General features: G+C 37.4%; 1 non-coding gene across 1 annotated transcript; it reads right to left on the reverse strand.

Moving 5' to 3' along the window:
* Positions 1–11,737: 11,737 nt before the first annotated feature.
* On the reverse strand, positions 11,738–11,845 carry LOC148549212 (small nucleolar RNA R71). The gene has a single exon (XR_015898939.1). It is a non-coding gene; the product is annotated as a small nucleolar RNA R71 (small nucleolar RNA).
* Between the last annotated feature and the right edge of the window lie 6,099 nt (positions 11,846–17,944).

Genomic DNA, 17,944 nt, shown 5'->3' on the forward strand with positions numbered 1-17,944 from the left:
CGAGCGCTGCGAACAGAACGCGTGCAAACAGGTGTGCGTACGCACACGTTTGTGCGCGTGCACAGATGGGCAAAAATAGGGGAAGTGTGCTGATGATTAGATTCTTGCTAGTAAAGAATTTTCTAAAAATATAATCACGTTGTAAGTATAGTTTCTAAACCAACAAAAATCCTTTCGTACAAAAATTTGGTTGTCACAAGTAACAAAACCCAATAAAATTTATAACTGAAGTATTTAAACCTCGGGTCGTCTTCTCAAGGAATTGCAGGGAGGTGTATTTATTATTGGTTATGGAAAAGGTAGAATTTTGGGTTTTTGGAATAGGGAACAAGTAATTTAAATGGCAAGAAAAATAAATTAATAATTATAAAGAAAACTCTTGGCAAGGTGTAAGAACTGGAAATTCTATCCTAGTTATCCTTATCAGGTGTGATGAGAATTGTTTGTTGCTCCCACTTAGTTAACCCTTACTAAATAAAGGAAAGTCAAATGGACTAATTAAATTGATCCTCAAGTCCTAGTCAACTCCTGTGGAAAGACTAGCTTTAGAGCAATCTAATTCAATCAGCAATTCACAAATCTCAATCAAATGGTGAGTCTGATAACTCAAGTGTTACCAATTACTTAACCAAAGCCAAAAGGGGAAATTAAATCTAAATTAAATTGAAAGCATCATAAATAGAGTAAAACAATTATTAATCTGAAATACCTCAAATTGCATTAAATAGAATATTCAAATCTTAACATGAAGAGTTCGTAAGCCAATTGGGCAACATAAGTCAAATACAAGTAAAAGCATTAGAGTAAATAAAAGTAGAAGAGAACATAAAATAAAGGAACATTGAACCTGGAATGAAGAGAAGTAGCCTAATTATAACAGAAATCCTAAATCCTAATCGAAATCCTAAATCCTAAGAGAGAGGAGAGAGAGGCTCTCTCCTCTAAAACTACATCTAAAACCTAAAAATTATGAATATGAATGTATATTTTATGAATGAATGGATTTTCTCACTTTATAGCCTCTAATCTGTGTTTTCTGGGCCGAAAACTGGGACAGAAACAGCCCAAAAATCGCTGGTTGCGAAATCTGCCACGCTAGTTTTTTGTCAATGTGACGTGTCCACATGAATCATGCATTCGCGTCACTTATCACCAGGGCAACTATGACATATTATATATCATTTCGAAGCCCCAGACGTTAGCTTTCCAACACAACTAAAATCGCCTCATTTGGACCTTTGTAGCTCAAGTTATGACCATTTGAGTGCAAAGAGGTCAGGCTGGACAACTTAGTAATTTCTTCAACTTCTTGTATTCCTTCCACTTTTGCATGCTTCCTTTCCATCCTCTAAGCCATTCCTGCCCTGTAATCCCTGAAATCACTTAACGCACATATCACAGCATCAAATGGAAATAAGAGAGGATTAATATTAGCAAATATAAGACCAAAGAAGCATAGTTTCAATCATAGCACAAAATCAGGAAGGAAAAATGTAAACTCATGCAAATCATATGAATAAGTGAGTAAAGAATTGATATAAACCACTCAATTGAGCATAAGATAAACCATAAAATAGTGGTTTACCATGTGCGTACGCACAAGGCTATGCGCACGCACAGAACTCTATTTTTGCAACATTTTTAAAGCCTCTAAGGCACCAACCATGATATCAATCAAGGGATTTCAAGCCCAAAACACATCATTCATCAAAAACACATGATCAAACATAAAAAGCAACTAATTTAACCCTATAATGTAATCAAACTATGATAATCAAAAAGGAAAAATTCAATAAACAAAAACTACAAGAAAGAAGAGTTGAAAGGATATTACCATGGTGGGGTGTCTCCCACCTAGCACTTTGGTTTTAAGTCCTCAAGTTGGACTTTTAGTTGAAGCTCACATCAAGGAGGCTTGTGCTTCCACCCATCCTTGAGTTGCCAACCATGCTTGCTCTTCAAAAATCCTTCAGGATCCTAAACGAAGTACATTAAGCTCTCAAGAAACCTCAAGCAAGAAATTGGGATCTAAAATTGTTGGTTGTAAAGATGTATGCCCGAATCCCACAATTTGGTTTCTCTATCATCCTCTTGTTGACTTTCACTTGTACCCTTGGATGAACAACCTCTCCAAGAACCTTTGAAGCACACACTTGAATCTTGTGATCCTCTCAATTGGCCCTTGCACCACTTATGCTTTGAAATCCTTTGGGAACCAACACCCAATCTTTCACCATTTAGCACTCCAAGAAGCGCCTTAAGTTGGTGATCCGTCTCGAAAATAGCAAATTGGTATGGGCCTATGAAGCTCATGGAGGAAATTGTCACCCATTCAAATTGCCCTTGGGTTGGAGTCACTCTTGTAAATTCTTGCATGTATGCCTCCATTTCTTGGATGATCATCTCTTGCTCACTACTCTTTTCTAGCTCTTCCCTTTCTCTATCTAACTCCAAGGGAAAAGCTTCCTTAAGATCATTGAGGGGGTTGACCAAGGTGGACAAAAAATCATTGATGATGCCATCCACTTCTTGATCAAACTCCCACAATTCTCCATTTGCCTCTTCTGGTTCACTAGTTCTACCTTCCTCCTCTTGTGACTCAAGCCTTAGCTTCTCTTCCTTTTCTTGAGGCTCCATGTTCTCCTCCTCTTTACACTCCTTACTTGATCCTCCACCTTCTTCCAGGGGGATGTCTTGAGTGATTGAGAGTAGTGAGGCCAAGCGGTTCACCGCTTCGGCTATGGTGGCAATGAACTTTCCTTGCTTCTTTCGGAACCCTTCTTGCTCTTTGAAAAAGGCTTGAAGGTCTTGTGGTTCTTGGGTAAAGGGTGGAAAGACTTCACATGGTGGTGAAAGAGGAGGTTCATAGTTTGGGAAAAAGGTTGTATATGTGGGAGGTGATTTATGTTGGTAGGTGTTTTGAGGTGGTATATAAGGAGGTAGGTGGTTGTATTGGTATGGTATTGGAAAATGAGGTGATTGAGGATTATGTTGGGGGTATGAGTTAGAGGCATATGGTGGTGAAGGTTTATAGTCATAGTGGAATCCACCATATCCTTGGTTTGGGTATGCATTTTGGGAAGGGTATAGTTCATTGTAGTATAGAGGAGGTTGCTCCTTCTAAAATAGATTCTCCAATCCCATGATGCAATTCAAAATTGAAGTTATCAAACCTTACAAAATAATCACAATCGAACTCCAAACCAAGAGGGTGATAACTCATAGAGAAAGTAAAAAATAAGAACAAAAGATATTAACAAACAAGAAAAACAAACACCTAGCTATTAACAAAAATAACCAAATAACCAAAAAGTAAGATATTTACACTATCAACATATTTATAACAACCAAAAGATAGCACTCAATTCCATCCCCAGCAACGACGCCAAATTTGATATAGAGAAATTTATTGTCAATTTAGAATCAAGAATCAATTCGTTAGTAGCATAGTTCAAACCAACAATGAATTCTCTTAATCAAATGTCAAATTTTCAAACAATAAATAACCGAGAGTCTTTCAACCTCGAGTCATTCTCCATAGGAATGCAATTGAAAGTGTTACTCCTTCGGTTGTGGAGGCAAAAAAGGGGGTTTTGTAGTCAAAGAACAAAAGATTAAAAGAACTAAGCAATAAAAGAACTAAGAAATGATCAAAATTGATATAAATACAAGTAAAAGGGAAACAGGATCAAAACTAGTGAAAATGCTATAAATGCAATAAAGAGCCTTGACTTGGGAATAAGAGAATCCAAGGAATCCTATCATCGCCATGACCATAACTATGATAATTATGATGAGTCAATGTCACCTAGTTAACCCCTAACATCGAGGAGTAGGTCAAGCAAGTATAATTGACCTTAATCCATAAGTCCTAACTAACTTACCAAACTAGTTGATAAAAAGCTAGCGTCAATGGAAACAAGAGTCAACTAACTACCCAAGAATTACCACTAAATGTCGGACATCATGACTCTAGTATCCTAGGAACTTGTTGAGGGAAAAACAATTCCACACAAACTCACCGGCAAGTGTATCGGGTCGTATCAAGTAGTAATAACTCACAAGAGTGAGGTCGATCCCACAGGAATTGATGGATTGAGCAATTTTTGTTAGGTGATGAATTTAGTTAAGCAAATATTTAATGATTTGATTGGAATTTGATTAACAGAAGTAAAATTGCAAGAAAATAAAAAGGAGAGGGTAAATTGACTGAATATTAAAGTGCAGAAGAATTAAATTGCATAAACTTAAAGTGCAAGAAATGTAAATTGCTGAATCTAAATTGACAAGAAGCCTAAATTGCAATGAAGAATAAAGGGATTTGAGTACTGGGATTCAAATTGAGCTGGAAAATGTAAATTGAAGTAAATCAGAGAATTGTGAGATGAAGAGGTTTAAATCTAGATCTCAGTAGCAAAACAGAAATGGAAAATTAGCAAAAGAGTCAAAACGGAATGAGAACTTGGATCAGATCTAAAATCTTAAAGAGAAATCAACAATTGTCTTCAAATAACAAAATAGAAAGAAACTCAAATCTCAATTGCTCAGTTGACCAAAACAGAAAAGAAGAAATTGTAGAAGAAGTTAAATGAAAACAGAAAAGAAGATTGAAATCTAATTCTCCAATTCTCAGAACTATAAGAATGAAAAACAAAAGATGATTCTCAGATGATGAATCTCAGTGGTGTTCTTTAATCTTAATTCAAAACCCAAAACAGAAAATAGAAGTTGCAGATGAAAAGAAAATGAACAAAGAAAACTTAGATCTGATCCCAATTCCCAAATTCAAAAGAAAATTAAAAGAGGGCCAAAAGTAAACTAAAATAAAAATGAAGAAAAAAGTCCTCCTCAAATCAAAATTTTTCCTATTTATACACTTTCTATTTTCAGTCATTGAGCAATTGGAATAGGCTTTTGATTTGGCCTTGAAGAATTGGAACTAAGATGGCACTTGATGGCATGGGTCAGGGTGCATTTGGTGAAGCTCCAGTGGAGCGTTCAGTTTACTTTGTGAACTCCACGTTCACTTTGCTTGCATGCTTCCTCACGTGCCAATTGCCTCCTACTAGCGTTCACTTAGTGAATGTTAAGTTCACTTGTTGAGCACTCTCTTTGTTGCGCGCCTTGGTTCCTTGGCCCATTTTCCTGAAAACGTTCACTTAGTGAACGGCACGTTCACTTGTTGAACGTTGCCTGGTGTATGGCCCCTTGGTGTGTTGCATTAGTGAACTCCAAGTTCACTCTTTGAACGTTGCTTAGCGCTCCCTTGGTTGAGTGCTTCTCCTAGCACTCCCTTGGTTGAGCGCTACATTGAAATTTTGAATGCTCCTAGTGTGTAGATGGCCTCCAAAGTTGTGAAAGTCACGAAAAAGTTCACAAAGTGAACTCCAAGTTCAAAGTTTGAACGCTACCCTTTGCTTCTTTGGTGCATTTGGCGTGAGATTCCTCTCCAGGGCTTGAGATTTACGAAAAAGTTAGAAAAGTGAACGCCAAGTTCACTTTATGAACGCTAGCCATTTGCTCTTTGAGCGTGGCATTCACTAATTGCACGCAACTCTTCCCTGGTTGCTTCTTTTCTTCATTTCTTCATTTCTTCACCTACAAGCAACCAAACAAACAATCAAAGTATCACCAAATTCACAGGGTCTTTGCATCATTCATGAAATCAATTAATTCTAGCATAAACCCTATGATTTTGTGTAAAATAAATTATGGTTGATTGATTCAAAATAATCATGAAAATCCACACCAATCACTTACTTATTGTGCAAGAAAGTGCATAAACCTAATGAAACAAGTGAAAAATGCTTGTGAAACTAGCATAAGATGACTTGTCATCACAACACCAAACTTAAATCTTGCTTGTCCCCAAGCAAGTACTAAACATGAGAAGAAATAAAATAAAACAGAGAAGTATATGTGTCCTTATTTAGCAGATAATTGAATTAAGACTATGGGGTTTTATGCAGACAAGATGCAGCTCACTTATTCTTTGCTGATAGATAAGAAATATTTCTTTGAGGATTCACTAGAGTTGCTGTTATAATTCCTTGCTCTTTTATTGATCCCTGTTAGCTTTTTCCTTCTTTCTTTTGCTTAGAAACTTATTTCTCAATGATAGCTTAGTGTCAAGTGTTGCAGTAGCTTTTTGGCTCAATTTTTTCTCAACACCTCTTCACTATAGACACTTGGCTCACATTTCTTCTTAGGAACATTGATGCCTAGCACCTCTTTGGGTTACTAAATGCTTTGTAACTAGGTTGCTCTTGATAGTGGACTTTCGGTTGGTAATCCCAGATTAGTTAATCCAAGTTACCAAGTTTTAAAAGACTCCTCAGAACCTAATTGTCCAAGCATATCCTAGTATAAGAAGCACCACAGGCATATGTCCTAAGGTCCAAGCTATTGGTGTCTTGCCTTATTATTTGTTTCTTTCATTTTTGTTGCCAATCCTTGGCTTTTCTTTTCTTTATTTTCCAAGGGATGTTGATTAATAAAAGGTTTTATGACAGCAACTAAGTTCACACTACAAACAACATTCTATTCTGTAGCTTTTATTATTGAGCTTATCATCTAATCAAGCAATTACCACCATAAGTCTTTATTCTAATCCTACTACATTGGACAATTACTTTCTATTTCAAATATTTTCTCTTATTGATGTAAAAAGGGAAATAAGACAACATTTAATGCAGATGAAGATGAAGACAAGCATTTACACTAGTGCAGACATCAAAATTTGCATTATTTGAACTAACATCAAGGTAAACAGCAACTTCTCATTCAGAACATTTCAAAACAGAATAAATTTTGTGACAATATAACCTCTCAGGAGTGTCTTGCAGCTTTTCTTTTGTCATCATCATCTTTTATTTTTGCATTTCCTTTGGTGATGATTCTTTTAAGAGGCTGAGTGTCTTTTCTGCATAATTATTGAAAGTTGCTTGTTTTTCCAAGCACTTGGGTAGATAGTTAGCATGCATGAATTATTGTAGGTTCTTGAACTTATTTTGGTGAGGGAACACCAAACTTAGTTCCTTGCTGCTATCTATGATGCATCAGTTACATGAACCCTTGTGCTCTTGCTAAAAGTAATAAAACTAAAGACTAGAAAATAGACAATGGTTTAGTAGTTTTCCCTGATTGCTTGGAGCTAGTAACCATTTATGCAGAGGGTTGAAACATGTTTTTAAATGAGATTTTTGGTAGAACACCAAACTTAGCATCCTTCATTCACCCTTAAATTGTTTTGGTGTGCAACACCAAACTTAGCTCCTTACAATACAGATAAATCTACTTAACCCTTTTATTGAAATAGTTAAGAGAAGAAATTTACCTCTGGTTGGGTTGCCTCCCAACAAATGCTCTTTTAATGTCACTAGCTTGACATCCTTCATTCTTGCTCAACTTAATTTCTGAATCTCCTTCTCTTTGTCCCAAGGGCCTCCCAAATAATGCTTTGCCCTGTGACCGTTTGCTGTGAAACTGCTCTTTGTTGCTTCATCGAGGAGTTCAAGGCTTCCATAAGGGAGAACCTTTGTCACCAAGTAAGGGCCAATCTATTTGGACTTGAGTTTGCCAGGGAAAATTTTGAGCCTGGAGTTATACAAGAGTACTTGCTGTCCTGGTTTGAACTCCTTCTTTGAGATCCTTTTGTCATGCCATTTCTTAGCTTTTTCCTTGTATACTTAGCATTTTCATAGGCTTCCAGTCTAAACTCATCCAACTCATTTAGTTGCAGTAGCCTCTTCTCTCCTACTGCTTGAGAATCAAGGTTGAAGAATTTAGTGGCCCAAAAGGCTTTATGCTCAAGCTCTATAGGGAGGTGACAAGACTTGCCATATAATAACTGAAAAGGAGACTTTCCAATAGGAGTTTTGAATGCTGTTCTATATGCCCAGAGAGCATCTTCTAATTTTCTGGCCCAATCCTTTCTTGTGTTCCCCACTTTTTTCTCCAAAATCCTCTTCAACTCCCTATTTGCAAGCTCTGCTTGGCCATTGGTCTGTGGTGATATGTTGTAGTGATGAGCGGATAATTTATACGCTTTTTGGCATTGTTTTTACATATTTTTCAGTATGATTTAGTTAGTTTTTAGTATATTTTTATTAGTTTTTAATTAAAATTCATATTTCTGGACTTTACTATGAGTTTGTGTGTTTTTCTGTGATTTTAGGTATTTTCTGGCTGAAATTGAGGGACTTGAGCAAAAATCAGATTCAGAGGTTGAAGAAGGACTGCAGATGCTGTTGGATTCTGACCTCCCTGCACTCAAAGTGGAATTTATGGAGCTACAAAACTCCAAATGACGCGCTCCCAATTGCGTTGGAAGGTAGACATCCAGGGCTTTCCAGCAATATGTAATAGTCCATACTTTGATTAAGGATAAACGACATAAACTGGTGTTGAACGCCAGTTTCATGCTGCATTCTGGAGTCAAACGCCAGAAACAGGTTGCAAAGTGGAGTTAAACGCCAGAAACAGGTTACAAACTGGCGTTCAACTCCAAGAAAGACCTCTACATGTGTAAAGCTCAATGCTCAACCCAAGCACACACCAAGTGGGCCCCGGAAGTGGATTTCTGCATCATTTACTCATTTCTGTAAACCCTAGTAACTAGTTTAGTATAAATAGGACTTTTTACTACTGTATTCACATCTCTGGACGTTTAGTTCTTAGACCATGGAAGCTGGCCATTCGGCCAAGCCTGGACCTTATCACTTATGTATTTTTAACGGTAGAGTTTCTACACACCATAGATTAAGGTGTGGAGCTCTGCTGTTCCTCATGAATTAATACAAAGTACTACTGTTTTTCTATTCAATTCAAGCTTATTCCTTCTCTAAGATATCCATTCGCACCCAAGAACATGATGAATGTGATGATTATGTGACGCTCATCATCATTCTCACCTATAAACGCGTGCCTGACAAACACTTCCGTTCTACATGCAAATAAGCTAGAATGAGTATCTCTTAGATATCTAATACAGAGGACCGAGTCCGAGATATTAGAATCTTCGTGGTATAAGTTAGAATCCATGGATGGCCATTCTTAAGATCCAGAAAGTCTAAACCTTGTCTGTGGTATTCCGAGTAGGATCTGGGAAGGGATGGTTGTGACGAGCTTCAAACTCGCGAGTGCTGGGCGTAGTGACAGACGCAAAAGGATAGTAAATCCTATTCCAGTATGATCGAGAACCGCCAAATGATTAGCCATGCAGTGATAGCGCATTGGACCATTTTCACAGAGTGGATGGGATGTAGCCATTGACAATGGTGATGCCCTACATAAAGCTTGCCATGGAAAGGAGTAGAAATGGTTGGATGAAGACAGCAAAAAAGCAGAGGTTCAGAGGAACGAAAGCATCTCTGCACGCTTATCTGAAACTCTCACCAATGAATTACATAAGTATCTTTATCCTAGTTTATATTTTATTTATTTTTTAATTATTAAAACTCTTAATACATTTGAATCCGCCTGACTGAGATTTACAAGGTGACCATAGCTTGCTTCAAGCCGACAATCTCCGTGGGATCGACCCTTACTCACGTAAGGTTTATTACTTGGACGACCCAGTGCACTTGCTGGTTAGTTGTGCGAAGTTGTGACAAAGAATTAAGATTATGAACGTGCGTATAAAGTTTTCAGCGCCGTTACCAAGGAATGGAACCGTCACGATTTCTGCACACCAAGTTTTTGGCGCCGTTACCGGGGATTGTTCGAGTTTGGACAACTGACGGTTCATCTTGTTGCTCAGATTAGGTAACTTTATTTTAATTTTAACCTTTTGTTTTTATTATTATTATTTTCGAAAAATAAAAAAAAAATTATTTTTCGTTTTTCCCAATTAATTTTCGAAAAATACAAAAAAATTTACAAAATCATAAAATCAAAAATAATTTGATGTTTCTTGTTTGAGTCTAGAGTCAAGTTTTAAGTTTGGTGTCAATTGCATCTTTTTAATTTTCTAAAAATTATTTTCAAAAATTTCATGCATTGCATTCTTCATGATCTTCAAGTTGTTCTTGGCCAGTCTTCTTGTTTGATCTTCATATTTTCTTGTTTTGTGTCTTTTCTTGTTTTTCATATGCATTTTCAATTTGTTAATGTCTAAAGAATAAATTTTTAAGTTTGGTGTCTTGCATGTTTTCTTTTCTTGAAAATTTTTCAAAAATAAGTTCTTGGTGTTCATCTTGACATTCATAGTGTTCTTGCATGCATCACATGTTTTGATCCAAAATTTTCATGCATTGAGTATTTTTGATGTTTTTCTCTTTCATCATTAAAAATTCAAAAATAAAAAAAATTATCTTTCCCTTTTTCACTCATAAAATTCGAAAATTTGAGTTGACTTTTTCAAAATTTTTAAAATTTATTTGTTTCTTATGAGTCAAATCAAATTTTTAATTTAAAAATTCTATCTTTTTCGAATCCTTTTCCAAAATCAAATCTTTTTCAAATTTTCTTTCTTGTTTTCGAAATTTTCAAATTAATTTTCAAAATCTTTTTCTTATTTTTATTCCATATTTTCGAATTCAATGCCAACAATTAATGTGATTGATTCAAAAATATTAAGTTTGTTACTTGCCTAATAAGAAAGGTTCAATCTTTAAATTTTAAAATCAAATCTTTTTGTTTCTTGTTAGTCAAGTAATCAACTTTAATTTTCAAAATCAAATCTTTTTAAATTTCTTTTTCAAATATTTTTCAAATTAAGTTTCAATCACATCTTTTTCAAAACCAATTTCAAAATAATTTCTAACTTCTTATGTTTTTAAAATTGATTTTCAAATATTTTTCAATCAATCCTATCTTTTTGTTTCAATCATATCTTTTTCAAAACTACCTAACTAATTCTCTCTTTCTAATCTTCGAAAATCACCTTCACCTTTTTCAAAATCCCTTTTTAATTAATTAATTATTTTAAAAATTTAATTTAATTTAATTTCAATTTTAATTTTCAAATTTTAAATTTAATTTTAAATATTTTTTTATTTTCGAATTATTCTTCTCATCTCTCACCTCTTTCTATTTATTTATTTATTCACTAACACTCCTCTTCATCTAAGAATTCGAACCTACTCCTCACCCTTGTGTTTGGATTCTCCATCTTCTATTCCTATTTTCTTCTACTCACATAAAGGAATCTCTATACTGTGACATAGAGGATTTTATATTTTCTTTTCTATTTTCTTCTTTTTCATATGAGCAGAAATAAGGATAAGAACATTCTTGTTGAAGCTGATCCTGAACCTGAAAGGACTCTGAAGAGGAAGCTAAAGGAAGCCAAAGCACAACTCTCTGGAGAAAATCTGACAGAAATTTTCGAAAAAGAAGAAACATGGCCGAAAATAATAACAATGCAAGAAAGATGCTTGGTGACTTTACTGCACCAAATTCCAATTAACATGGAAGAAGCATCTCAATCCCTGCCATTGGAGCAAACAACTTTGAGCTGAAACCTCAATTAGTTTCTCTGATGCAACAGAACTGCAAGTTTCATGGACTTCCATCCGAAGATCCTTTTCAGTTCTTAACTGAATTCTTACAGATCTGTGATACTGTTAAGACCAATGGGGTTGATCCCGAGGTCTACATGCTTATGCTTTTCCCGTTTGCTGTAAGAGACAGAGCTAGAGTATGGTTGGACTTTCAACCTAAAGATAGCCTGAACTCTTGGGATAAGCTGGTCACGGCTTTCTTAGCCAAGTTCTTTCCTCCTCAAAAGCTTAGTAAGCTTAGAGTGGATGTTCAAACCTTCAGACATAAGGAAGGTGAATCCCTCTATGAAGCTTGGGAGAGATACAAGGAACTGACCAAAAAGTGTCCTTCTGACATGCTTTCAGAATGAACCATTCTGGATATATTCTATGATGGTCTGTCTGAGTTATCAAAGATGTCACTGGACCATTCTGCAGGTGGATCCATTCACCTAAAGAAAATGCCTGCAGAAGCTCAAGAACTCATTGACATGGTTGCGAATAACCAGTTCATGTACACTTCTGAAAGAAATCCTGTGAGTAATGGGACGCCTATGAGGAAGGGAGTTCTTGAAATTGATACTTTCGATGCCATATTGGCTCAGAATAAAATATTGACTCAGCAAGTCAATATGATCTCTCAGAGTCTGAATGGATTGAAGGAATCATCCAACAGTACTAAAGAGGCATCTTCTGAAGAAGAAGCTTATGATCCTGAGAACCCTGCAATAGTAGAGGTGAATTACGTGGGTGAACCCTATAGAAACACCTATCATCCCTCATGGAGGAATCATCCAAATTTCTCATGGAAGGATCAACAAAAGCCTCAACAAGGATTTAATAATGGTGGAAGAAACAGGTTTAGCAATAGCAAGCCTTTCCCATCATCCACTCAGCAAAAGACAGAGAGTCCTGAGCAGGATCCATCTAGCTTAGCAAATATAGTCTCTGATCTATCTAAGGTCACTTTAAGTTTCATGAATGAAACAAGGTCCTCCATTAGAAATCTGGAAGCACAAGTGGGCCAGCTGAGTAAAAGAGTCACTGAAACTCCTCCTAGTACTCTCCCAAGCAATACAGAAGAAAATCCAAAGAGAGAGTGCAAGGCTATTGATTTAACCATCATGGCCGAACCTACAAGGGAGGAGGGGGACGTGAATCCCAGTGAGGAAAACCTCCAGGGACGTCCAGTGATCAACAAGGAGTTTCCCTCTAAGGAACCAAAGGAATCTGAGGCTCATCTGGAGACCATAGAGATTCCATTAAACCTCCTTATGCCATTCATGAGCTCTGATGAATATTCTTCTTCTGAAGAGAATGAAGATGTCACTAAAGAGCAAGTTGCCAAGTACTTTGGTGCAATCATGAAGCTGAATGCCAAATTATTTGGTAATGAGACTTGGGAAGATGAACCTCCCTTGCTCATCAATGAACTAAGTGATCTGGATCAACTGAGATTGCCTCAGAAGAAATAGAATCATCGAAAGTTCTTAATACCTTGTACCATAGGCACCATGACCTTTAAGAAGGCTCTATGTGACCTTGGGTCAGGGATAAACCTCATGCCACTCTCTGTAATGGAGAAACTGGGAATCTTTGAGGTGCAAGCTGCCAGAATCTCATTAGAGATGGCAGACAACTCAAGAAAACAGGCTTATGGACAAGTAGAGGACGTGCTAGTAAAGGTTGAAGGCCTTTACATCCTTGCTGATTTCATAATCCTGGATACTGGGAAGGATGAGGATGAATCCATCATCCTTGGAAGACCCTTCCTAGCCACAGCAAGAGCTGTGATTGATGTGGACAGAGGAGAATTGATCCTTCAACTGAATGAGGACAACCTTGTGTTTAAAACTCAAGGATCTCCTTCTGTAACCATGGAGAGGAAGCATGAAAAGCTTCTCTCACTGCAGAGTCAACCAAAGCCCCCACAGTCAAACTCTAAGTTTGGTGTTGGGAGGCCACAACCAAACTCTAAGTTTGGTGTTGAACTCCCATATCCAAACTCTAAGTTTGGTATTGGGAAGTCTCAACATTGCTCTGAACATCTGTGAGGCTCCATGAGAGCTCACTGTCAAGCGATTGATATTAAAGAAGCGCTTGTTGGGAGGCAACCCAATGTTATTTAATCAATTTTATTTTATTTTTCCTTTATTATTTCATGTTTTATTAGGTTGATGATCATGTGGAGTCACAAAAACTACTGAAAAATCAAAAACAGAATGAAAAACAGCATTGAAAACAGCACATCCTGTAGGAAGAGCTTACTGGTGTTTAAACGCCAGTAAGGAGCATATGGCTGGCGTTTAACGCCAAAACAGAGCATGAAACTGGCGTTAAACGACAGAAACAAGCAGCAGTCTGGCGTTTAAACGCCAGGATTGCACTCAGAGGAAAGCTGGCGTTAAACGCCAGAAACAAGCTCCATTTGGGCATTTAACGCCAGAAATAAGCATGGAGCTGGCATTTAACGCCAGAAACAAGCATGGAAGTGGCGTTAAACGCCAGAATTGCACAGCAAGGGTGTTTTACACGCCTAATTGGAGCAGGGATGTTAAGTCCTTAGCTCCACTGGATCTGTGGACCCCACAGGATCTCCTCAGGATCTGTGGACCCCACAGGATCCCCACCTACCTTTCTTCTCTCCTCTTCACACCTTTTCATAACTCTCTTCCCCAAATACCCCTCACCAATCAACTCAATCACTCTTCCCTATCACCTCTTCACCACTCACATCCATCCTCTTTTCCCCAAAAACCCCACCTACCTTCAAATTCAAAATAATTTCCCTCCCAAACCCAACCCTAATAGCCGAACCCTAAACCCCTCCCCACTCCTATATAACCCCTCATTCCTTCTTCATTTTCACACAACACAACCCTTTCTTCACCCTTGGCCAAAAACACCTCTCTCTCTCCCTCTCCTCCCTTTCTCTTCTTCTTCTACTTCTTTCTTTCTTCTTTTGCTCGGGGACGAACAAACATTTTAAGTTTGGTGTGTTAAAAGTATAGCTTTTTGTTTTTCCATAACCATTTATGGCACCTAAGGCCAGAGAAACCTCTAGAAAGAGGAAAGGGAAGGCAATTGCTTCCACCTCTGAGTCATGGGAGATGGAGAGATTCATCTCAAAGGTCCATCAAGACCACTTCTATGAAGTTGTGGCCAAGAAGAAAGTGATCCCTGAAATTCCTTTCAAGCTCAAAAAGAATGAGTATCCAGAGATCCGACATGAGATCCAAAGAAGAGGTTGGGAAGTGCTCACCAACCCCATTCAACAAGTTGGAATCCTAATGGTTCAAGAGTTCTATGCAAATGCATGGGTCACAAGGAACCATGATCAAAGTGTGAACCCAAATCCAAATCATTGGCTTACTATGGTTCGGGGGAAATACTTAGATTTCAGTCCGGAAAATGTAAGGCTGGCGTTCAACTTGCCAATGATGGAAGAGAACGCACGCCCCTACACAAGAAGGGTCAACTTTGATCAAAGGTTGGACCAAGTCCTCATAGACATATGTGAGGAAGGAGCTCAATGGAAAATTGACTCAAGAGGCAAGCCGGTTCAATTAAGAAGGCATGACCTCAAACCAGTGGCTAGGGGATGGCTAGAGTTCATTCAACACTCAATCATTCCTACTAGTAACCGGTCTGAAGTTACTATAGACCGGGCCATCATGATCCATAGTATCATGATTGGAGAAGAGGTGGAAGTTCATGAGATTATACCTCAAGAACTCTACAAAGGTGGCTGACAAGTCCTCCACTTGGGCAAGGTTAGCCTTTCCTCACCTCATATGCCACCTCTGCAATTCAGCTGGAATTGACATAGAGGGAGATATCCTCATTGAAGAGGATAAGCCCATGATAAACCCATATTTTATGATGTATTTTGTGCTTAATTTGAGTGATTTATTCAATCCTTCGCCCACTTATTCATATTAATTGCATGGTTTTACTTTCCCTTCCTTATTATGTGATGTATGTGAAAAACATGTTTTCTAAGCTTTAAAATTAATTATTTTAATTGCCTTTATTTCCATTTGATGCCGTGATTAGTGTGTTGAGTAGTTTCAGATTTTCTAAGGCAGAATGACTTAAAGGATGGAAAAGGAAACATACAAAATGGAAGGAGAAAGCAAAACGGAGCTTTAAGGAAACTGGTATCCACGCGACCGCATGGACGACGCGATCGCGTGCCAAAAGCAAAGATGCAGCGACGTGGCCGCATGACTAACGCGACCGCGCGCCTTAAGCAGAACGCACATGATGCGGTCGCATGACTGACGCGACCGCGTGGCAAGGAAAAGCTCCGAATGACGCGACCACGTGACTCACGCGGACGCGTGACAGAGGCCACGCACTAGAAATTGCAGAAAACGCTCAAAGCGGATTCTGAAGCCTTTTTGGCCCAGATCCAAGTACAGACAGCATAGACCAGAGGTTATAAAGTGTGGGAATGCACCCATTCAAAGGAGAGCTCGCATATTTTATTTTTCAATGATTTAGATTTGGTTGAGAGGGAGATCTTCTCCTCTCTCTCTTAGGATTTAGGATTTCTTCTCGCTTTAAGAGTGACTCTCAATCTAGGTTTTATATTTCTTTATTTTAAACTTCCCTTTCACTTTATTTATTTATTTCAGTATCTGAGTTGGCTATTTACCTTTATAATTGAATCTATGAATTCTTCCATGTTACAGACTGTTATTTGAATTAATGATAATTGGGGTATTTTCAGTTTATGATTGTTCTCTTTGATTTAAGTTACCATTGCTTCCCATCTAAGGACATTTTTATTATTCTAGCAATTTTACTTTTTCCCCTTTTGGTCCTGGTTAAGAATTCAGTAACTCAACAGTTATTAAACTCAACATAATTAATAATCGTTATCTTGCTAATTGAGCTGAACTTAAGTAATCCCAACCTTTTCTTAGGAAATAAATAGGATTCAAAGGTCAATTTAATTAGTCCCTTGACTTTCCTTTGCCCTAGTAAAGGTTGACCAAGTGGAGTTTAGATTCAACTTTCATTATAGTTGAGAGAGATAACTACGTTGGACCTCCAACTTCTCATACCTTGCCAAAAGTCTGCTTTACAGTATTTATTTATTTTAATTGCCATTTACTTTACTTGTCATTTAAATTACTTGCTTCTCATCTTCTAAACCCCGATTACAACCTTTATAGCCAATAATAAGAACATACCTCCTCGCAATTCCTTGAGAAGACGACCCGAGGTTTGAATACTCGGTTAACAATTTTTAAAGGGGTTTGTTACTTGTGACACCCAAAACATTTGTACGAAGGGATTTTTGTCGGTTTAGAGACTATATCTACAACGTGACTGTTTTTATGACATTCTTTACTGGCAAAAATCATAACGTCAGCCCATCACTAAGAAAAGGATGGAGCAAACAAGAGATCATGGACCTCAACATGAGCATGAGGAAATTCCTGATGCATGGAAAACTTATCTCGCAACAAATTTCCTTCGGCAAGTGTACCGAATTTGTTGTCAAGTAAAAACTCACAATAGAGTGAGGTCGAATCCCACAAGGATTGATTGATCAAGCAACTTTAATTAGAGGAATGTTCTAGTTGAGCGAATTCAGGATTTGAGTTTAGAATTGCAGAAAATAAAATGGCGGGAAGGTAAATGACAGAAAAAGTAAATGCTAAAATTAAAGAACTGAAAGTAAATGACTGAAGTAAATTGCAGAATTGTAAACGGGAATGGGGGAATTGCTCATAAAAGTAAGTGACAGAAAATAAAGAGAATGGGTAAGATCAGAAATGGGGAGTTCATTGGGCTCAGGAGATGTTGCATTCTCCGGATCAATTTCATTTTCATCTCTTCCTCAATCAATGCACTCATTGATCTCCTTGGCAATCTTAAGTGATTGAATTACAATTTCTTGTAATTCAATCTCTCAAATCTTGATCAATAGCCAATTCCTTGGTCAATTGCTCATGAGAAGAGATGAAGTATGGTCACTGATTATACCACATGCATTTCCCAAATCAAGTGTTGAGAGGATTATAGTCACATATCCATCCAAACCCAATTTGGTCCAGCATAAGAAAGCATTTCTAGCTTGATCTCTTCATTCCTCTTTCAAGGTTCAGAAGAGATCCAAGTATGAATAGCTTCTTTTCCAAGATAACTACCCAATTGAATGAAGATCGAAAGCTTTCAAGTAAAATCAAGAGAAAAGATAGAAGAAGAATAATGAAAACTAGTATTGATCCATCAAATTACAACAGAGCTCCCTAACCCAATGAAAGGGGTTTAGTTGTTCATAGCTCTGGAAAATGAAAACAAAGATGGAGAATACATAATGAAACTAGAAGTGCAGAGAAAGTAAATACAGAGAGTAATTCTATGCCCAGAGGCTCCCTATATTTTCCAACTCCCGATTAATTCAAAGCTACTCCTATATATACTACTCTTCTACTCTTCTAGTT

This window comes from Arachis ipaensis, chromosome B8 (assembly GCF_059453495.1).
Source record: "Arachis ipaensis isolate K30076 ecotype BB chromosome B8, ASM5945349v1, whole genome shotgun sequence".
Taxonomy (NCBI): Eukaryota; Viridiplantae; Streptophyta; class Magnoliopsida; order Fabales; family Fabaceae; genus Arachis; species Arachis ipaensis.